This window comes from Felis catus, chromosome A1 (assembly GCF_018350175.1).
Source record: "Felis catus isolate Fca126 chromosome A1, F.catus_Fca126_mat1.0, whole genome shotgun sequence".
Classification (NCBI taxonomy): Eukaryota; Metazoa; Chordata; class Mammalia; order Carnivora; family Felidae; genus Felis; species Felis catus.
In genome coordinates this window covers 179,223,544-179,231,434 of record NC_058368.1, presented here as the reverse complement: position 1 = coordinate 179,231,434, position 7,891 = coordinate 179,223,544, and positions in this window count along the sequence as shown.

Here is a 7,891-nt window from a genome sequence, read left to right as displayed (position 1 = left end):
CAATTACAGTCATCATGTTATATATTAGACCCTCAGACCTTATTCACCTTACAAATGAAAGTTTGTGTTTTTTAGCAACGTCTCCCTAATCCCCATAACTCCCCACCCCTAGGCCCCTGGCTACCATTTTTCTACTCTCCATTTCTATGGGCTTGCCTTTTTTTTTTTTTTTTTAGATTCTACATATAAGTGATAACATGTAGTATTTGTCTTCCATTCCAATACTTCATTGTGTGTGTATATACATATATATGTATACATATATATGTATACATATACATACACATATACATATACACACATGTTACATCTTTATCGTTTCATTCATTGAGGAGCATTTAAGTTGTTTTCATATCTTAACTATTATGAGTAATGCTGCAATGAACATATGAGTGCAGATATATCTGTTATACTGTTTTCATTTTCTTTGAATATATACCCAGCAATAGAATTGCTGGATCAGATGGTAGTTGTATTTTTAATTTTTTGAGGAATTTTAATATTGTTTTCCATAGTAGCTGTACCAATTTACATTTCTGCCAACAATACACAGGGGTTGCCTTTTCTCCACATCCTTGCCAACACTTGTTACTTCTTGTCTTTTTGATTATGGCCATTCTAACAGGTGTGAGGTGGTATTTCATTGTGGTTTTGATTTGCATTTCCCTGATGATTAGTGATGTTGAATATTTTTTCATGTAGCTGATGACCATTTGTCTGTTTTCTTTGGAAAAATATCTATTCAGATCCTCTACCCATTTTTAATTTTTATGTATTGAATTTTTGGGTTCTTTATATATTTTGGATAGTAACCCCTTAACAGATACATATTTTGCAATAATTTCTCCCATTCCACTAGTTGCCTTTTTATTTTGTTGCTGGTTTCTTCTGTGCAGAAGATTTTTAGTTTGATGTCCCACTTGATTTTTTTCATTTGTTGGCTTTTGCTTTTGGTGTTATATATAAAAAAATCATTGCCAAGACTGGTGTGAGGTAGTTTACCCCCTATACTTTCTTCCAGGAGTTTTATGATTTCATATCTTAGGTTTAAGCCTTTATTCCATTTTGAGTTGATTTTTTGTGTGTGGTGTAAGATAGAGGTCCAGTTTCATTCTTTTCCATGTAGCTTTCCAGTTTTCCCAGTATCATTATGAGGAGACAGTCCTTTCCCCATTGTATATTCTTGGCCCTTTTTCTCTAAATTAACTGACCATGTATGTGTGGGTTTACTTCTGGCTTCTCTACTTTCTTCTATTGATCTGTGTGTCTGTTTTTATGTCAGTACCTTACTGGTTACTTTACTATAGCTTCATAGTGCAGTTTGCAATCAGGGAGCATGATGCCTCAAGTTTTGTTCTTCTTTCTTATGATTGTTTTGGTATTTGGGTTCTGTTGTGCTTCCTTACAAATTGTGTTTGTTTTATTTCTAGGAAAAATGCCATTGGAATGTTGATAGGGATTGTGTTGAATCTGTACCTTGCTTTGGGTAGTGTGGACATTTTAACAATATCAATTCCTCCACTCCATGAGTGTGGAATTTCTATTTATTTGTGTCTTCCTCAATTTCTTTCATCAGTGTCTTACAGTTTTCATGTGCAGTTGTTTCACTCCTTGGTTAAATTTATTCCTACACATTTTATTCTTTTTGATGCTATTATAAATGGAGGTGTTTTCTTAATTTATTGTTCTGGTAGTTCATTAAATCATTAAAATCAACAGATTTTTGCATGTTGATTTTGTATCCTGCAACTTTGCTGAATTTGTTGATTAGTTTTAACGAGATTTTAGTGGAGTACTTAACTTTTTCTATATATCATGTCTGCATATAGAGACAATTTTATTTCTTTCTTTCCAATTTGGATACCTTTTATTTTTATTCTCTTGCCTAATTGCTCTGGCTAGGACTTCCAGTACTATGTTGAGTAAAAGTAGTGAGAGTGGGCATCTTTGTCTTATTCCTGATCTTATAGGAAAAGCTTTCAGCCTTCCACTGTTCAGTATGATGTCAGCTGTGGGCTTGTCATATATGGTCTTTATTATGTTAAGATATGTTCTCTACATCTGTTGAGAGTTTTTATCATGAATGGATGTTGAATTTTGTCAAGTGCATTTTCTGCATCGTTGAGATAATCATATGATTTTTATCCTTCTTTTTGTTAGTGTGGTGTATCACATTGACTGTTTTGCAGATTTCAAGTCATCCTTGCATCTCTGCAATAAGTCCCACTAGAAACCTGGTATAATGATCCTTCTAATGCACTGCTGAATTTAGTTTCCTAGTATTTTATTGAGGATTTGTGCATTTATGTTTATCCAGGATATTTACCTATAATTTCTTTTCTTATAGTGACCTGGTCTGATTCTGGTATCAAGGTAATGCTGGCTTTGTAAAAGGAGTTTAGATGTATTTCCTCCTCTCCTATATGTTGCAAGAGTTTGAGAGGCATTGCTATTAATTCTTTTTTAAATTTTTGGTAGAATTCAGCAGTGAAACCATCTAGTCTTAGACTTCTCTCTGTTGGGAGCGTTTTGATTGCTGATTCTATCTCCTTCCTAGTAATTGGTCTGTTCAGATCTTATGTTTTTTTATGATCAGTCTTGGTAGGTTGTATGTTTCAGAAATTTGTTCATTGCATCTAGGTTTTCCAATTTGTTGGTATATATTTTTCATAGTATTTTCTTATGAAAATTTATATTTCTCTGGTGTTAAGTATAATGTCTTCCTTTTCATTTCTAGTTTTATTTACTTGAATCCTCTTTTTCTTTTTTTCTTGGTAAGAGTAGCGAAAGGTTTGTTGACTTTATCTTTTTAAAAAAACAGCTTTTAGTTTTATTGATTTTTTTTTTAGTTTCTATGTCATTCATTTCTACTATGATCTTTGTCATTTCTACATTTCAACCTTCTACTAACTTTAGGTTTAGTTTTTCTTTCTCTAGCTCCTTGAGGTATAAATTTAGGTTGTTATCTATGATCTTTCTTTTTCCTTAATGTAGGCATTTATTGCTATGAAATTCCCTCTTAGAACTAATTTTGCTGAATCCCATAAGTTTTGTATGTTGTATTTGCATTTTCATTTGTTTCCAGATTTTTTTTTTTTTTATGTCTCTCTTGATTTTTTCCTGGACCCTTTGGTTTTTCAGTAACACATAGTTTAATCTCCATATATTTATGAATTTTCTAGTTTTCTTTTTGTAAACTGATTTTTTTATCCCATATCATTGTGGTTGGAAACTATTCTGACTTGTTTTGTGATAAAACATAATCTTTCTGGAGAATATTCCATGTGTACTTCAGAAGGATGTGTACTCTTCTACTGTTTTATAGAATATTCTTTAAATGTCTGTTAAATCTCTCTGGTCTTATATGTATTTTCTGTCTGGATGATCTAACCATTGTTGAAGTGGGATAATGAAACCTTTTACTGTTACTGTATTTCTGTCTATTTCTCCCTTTAAGTCTGTTAATATTTGCTTTCAGTATCTAGGTTCTCTTATGTTGAGTGTGTAATATTTACAAATGTTTTATCCTCTTGTTGGACTGACGTTATATAATGACCTTCATTGTCTCTTTCTTCAGTCTTTGGCTAAAAGTCTATTTTGTCAGATATAAGTATAGCTATCTCTGCTTTCTTTTGGTTTCCATTTGCTTGGACTTTTTTTTTTTTTTTTCTACATCCCTTCACACTATGTGTGGTCTTAAAGATGAAGTGAGTCTCGGGGCGCCTGGGTGGCGCAGTCGGTTAAGCGTCCGACTTCAGCCAGGTCACGATCTCGCGGTCCGGGAGTTCGAGCCCCGCGTCAGGCTCTGGGCTGATGGCTCAGAGCCTGGAGCCTGTTTCCGATTCTGTGTCTCCCTCTCTCTCTGCCCCTCCCCCATTCATGCTCTGTCTCTCTCTGTCCCAAAAAATAAATAAAAACGTTGGAAAAAAAAAATTAAAAAAAAAAAAAAAAAGATGAAGTGAGTCTCTTGTGGCGGCATATAAGGGTGTTGCTTTTTTTTTTTTTTTTAATTCATTCATGTCCTTTGATTGGATAAGTTAGTCCATTTACATTTAGAATAAGTATTGATAGGTTTAGACTTATTCTTGCCATTTTGTTTTCTGGCTGTGATTAATTCCTTTGGTCTTTTGTTCCTCTCCTGATTTCTTTCTTTATGATTTGATGATTTTCTGTAGTGATATGCTTAGATTCCTTTCTCTTTATCTTTTCTGTGTTACTATAGACTTTTGTTATTACCATAAGGCTTACATGTAACATAACAGTCTATTTTAAGCTGATAACAACTTAACTTTTAATGCATACTAATGCTCTACATTTTTATTCTCTCCCTCTCTGCATTTTATGTATTTGAAATCACAACTTACGTTTTTAACATGTATATCCATTAACAAATTATTGTAGTTTTATGGTGTTTTTAAATATATAACTTTGTCTTTTAACCTTGATAGTAGAGTTACAAGTGATTTACCCATCACCATTACATTAGAATATTCTGAATTAAGTTATGTGTTTTTAAATATATAACTTTGTCTTTTAACCTTGATAGTAGAGTTACAAGTGATTTACCCATCACCATTACATTAGAATATTCTGAATTAAGTTATGTATTTACCTTTACCAGTGATATTTATACCCACATATATTTTCCTATTACTAATTAGCATCCTTTGGGTTGAGCTTGAAGAACTCTCTTTAACATTTCTTGTAAGGTTAGTCTAGTGGTGATGAACTCCTTTAGCTTTTTCTTGTATTGAAACTTCTTTATCTTTCTTCAATTCTGGATTTGATTTTTTTTATTTTTAATTATTTTTGAGAGAGAGGTAGAAAGCGAGTAGGGGATGGGAGAGAGAGAAGGAGACAGATGATCCAAAGTGGGCTCCATGCTGACAGCAGAGCCTGTTGAGGGGCTCAAACTCACAAGCTGTGAGATCATGACCTGAGCGAAAGTTGGATGCTCAACCAACTGAGCCACCCAGGTGCCCTTCTTCAATTCTGAAGGACAACTTAGCCAGGTAGTGGAGTATATCCTTAATTGTCATTTTTTCTTTTTTTCAGCCCTTTCAATATATCATGCTACCCCATTGTGATTTGCAAAGTCTGCTGAAAAATCTGGGGATAGTCTTCAGAGGTTTCTTTTGTATGTAACAAGTTATTTTTCTCTGGCAGTTTTTAAGATTCTCTCCTTGTCTTTAACTTTATGCAATTTAATTATGTTGTGTGTTGGTGTGGGCCTCCATGCATTTATAATTTTGGAATTCTCTGTACTTCCTGGATCTGAATGTCTGTTTCTTTCCCGTTATTGAAGAAGTTTTCATGCATTATTTCTTTGAATAAGCTTTCTGCCCCTTTCTCTCAATCTTCTCTTTCTGGGACCTCTATAAAGTGAATATTGGTCTATTTAATGGTGTCCCATAAGTTCCTTAATCTATCCTCACTCTTTTTCACTCTTTTTTTTTTTTTTTTTTTTCTTTTTGCTCCTCTCACTGGATGAATTTCACAGCCCTGTCTTTGAGTTTGGTGATCATTTCTTTCACTTGATCTAGTCTACTGTTGAACCTCTCTATTGAATTTTTAATTTCAGTTGTTGTATTCTTAAATTCTGTGACTTCTATTTGGTATTTTCTTATATTTTCTATCTTCCGTTGAAATTTTCACTTATTCATGCATTGTTCTCCTGACTTTGGTGAGCATCTTTATGACTGTTGTTTTGAATTCTTTATCAGGCAAGTCACTTATCTGTTTCATTAAGCTATGTTTGTTTGTTCAGAACATATTTCTCAACTCTGTGTTGGTTTCTGTGCATTAGATAAAATAGCCACCATTTCTAGTCTTGACTTTGTGGTCTCACATAAGAGATTAACCTTACTGATTAAGGCAGCTTGGGCTCTTGGTTGTCTCTTAATCCTTTGTAATTGTCCAAGCTACCTTCTTTTTTCTTATGGCTCCTAGTAATTGAGGGTTTGCCAAGACCTGTCAGTGTCCCAAAGGAGAGGATTGCAACCAGCACCTAGACCCTCAGGCTGCAGCTGAGGAAACATGTACTTAAGTCCCTTCCATGGAGAAACTAGAAGATGGGCTTTTTTGCCTGCTCCCTCTGCACTGGAACCAACTATATAGCCACAGGTGAGTACTCCTGTGCCTGTTGACACTGTTTGTTTGCTGCAATCCTGTGGGACTCATGAATACAAGCTTCTTTGGCTATCAGAGCCAGACATTCCAGGGCCCCAACTCTTGTGTGGCAACTGTAAAAGATAGACATGTGTACAAGCTTCTTCCAGGGAGATACTGGTGACAGGGTGAGCTAGAGGGAGAGGGCAGGGAAGGTAGCCACAGACTTACCTGTTCTCTGGAGAGGAACACAGTCAGCTTCTAGATGCATGCTACATTAGAAGGGTAACTGTATTTTCTACTCTATTTTTATGCAAACCTAAAACACACACAAAACAACTTTATTAATTTCAAAAATTGAAACCAGTAATTTCTTACTGAGAATTTCTTTGTAGGTTGGGAAGCAAAAGGGAAAGAAGTAAAAGGGAAAATGTGGGATCTTATAAGATAAAAGAACCATAACATCAAAGGACTCAGAACTCTCCCAAAGCCCCCAAAGTTAATTAAAGACCATACTTCTCTGCACTGACAGGAGGGGGCGCTCTCTGACTAGGACCCTTGCAAAAGTCACTGAATTTCCATGACATAAATAGGCAAAAACAGACTAAAACCATGCAAACCAATTATATGAAGGAAACAGAAAACAAGACCACATTACGAACTGTTGAACCCCCTGCTTCCTGCCCCAAAAGCTCTATGAAGGAGAAGGAAATGATAACACAGCACTCCAAACAGGGAAAACTGATCTAGAACACTCAAAACTATTAGATTTTTAAAAAATTTTTTAAATGTTTATTTATTTTTGAGACAGAGAGAGACAGAGCATGGATGAGGGACGGTCAGAGAGAAGGAGACACAGAATCTGAAGCAGGCTCCAGGCTCTGAGCTGTCAGCACAGAGCCCGACACAGGGCTCGAACTCACGGACTGTGAGATCATGACCTGAGCTGAAGTCGGAGGCTTAACTGACTGAGCCACCCAGGCGCCCCAAAACTATTAGATTTTTTAAAGAAAGAAAGAAAAATCTCATAAACTCCAGGAAAAAAAAAAATAACTTACAGAGGCAAGAGAATTAGTCAGACATCAGACTTCTCTAAAACAACAGAGAAAGGCATTAATGATTCAGCCTTTAAAACAAAACAAAACAAAACAAAACACCTTAAGGAGAGACAGGATTTTACTTGTATTAAAGCTATTTTTCAGACATCAAGGCTCTAGGAAAACAGTTTAAACATGCTAAGATTTAGGAATTTTTGTACCCATGGACCCTTCTTGAGTCTCCAAAGAATAGTCATTACAACAAAAGATGACTGGGGAGGGGCGTCTGGGTAGCTCAGTTGGTTAGGTATCTGACTCTTGGTTTCAGCTCAGGTCATGATCACTTGGTTTGTGAGATTGCTTCCCTAATTTGTGACCAAAAAAATTTGACACATGGGAAAAGGTTGGCCTTTTTGGAGAAGAATTCTGGGTCGATTTGTATAATGTATGAAGAAAAAATAAATTTCGATCCCCATCTCCACCTAAAATAAATAAATTTTTTAAAATCTTTGTAAATGTTTTATTCTGTTTCCAGATAGGATATTAAAATTTACATGTTATTTTTAAGACAGTAATATACAGCTAACTAAAATAAAATATACAAGAAGTTTGTGAGACACAAGATATAGATGAGAAAACCTGAAATGTTTTTAACTTAATTTGACCTATTAGGAACATTGGGACTTGTGAAATTGATACTGGCCTTGTATATCAATTACTTTTTTCTGTATCCTAACTGTGAAGGG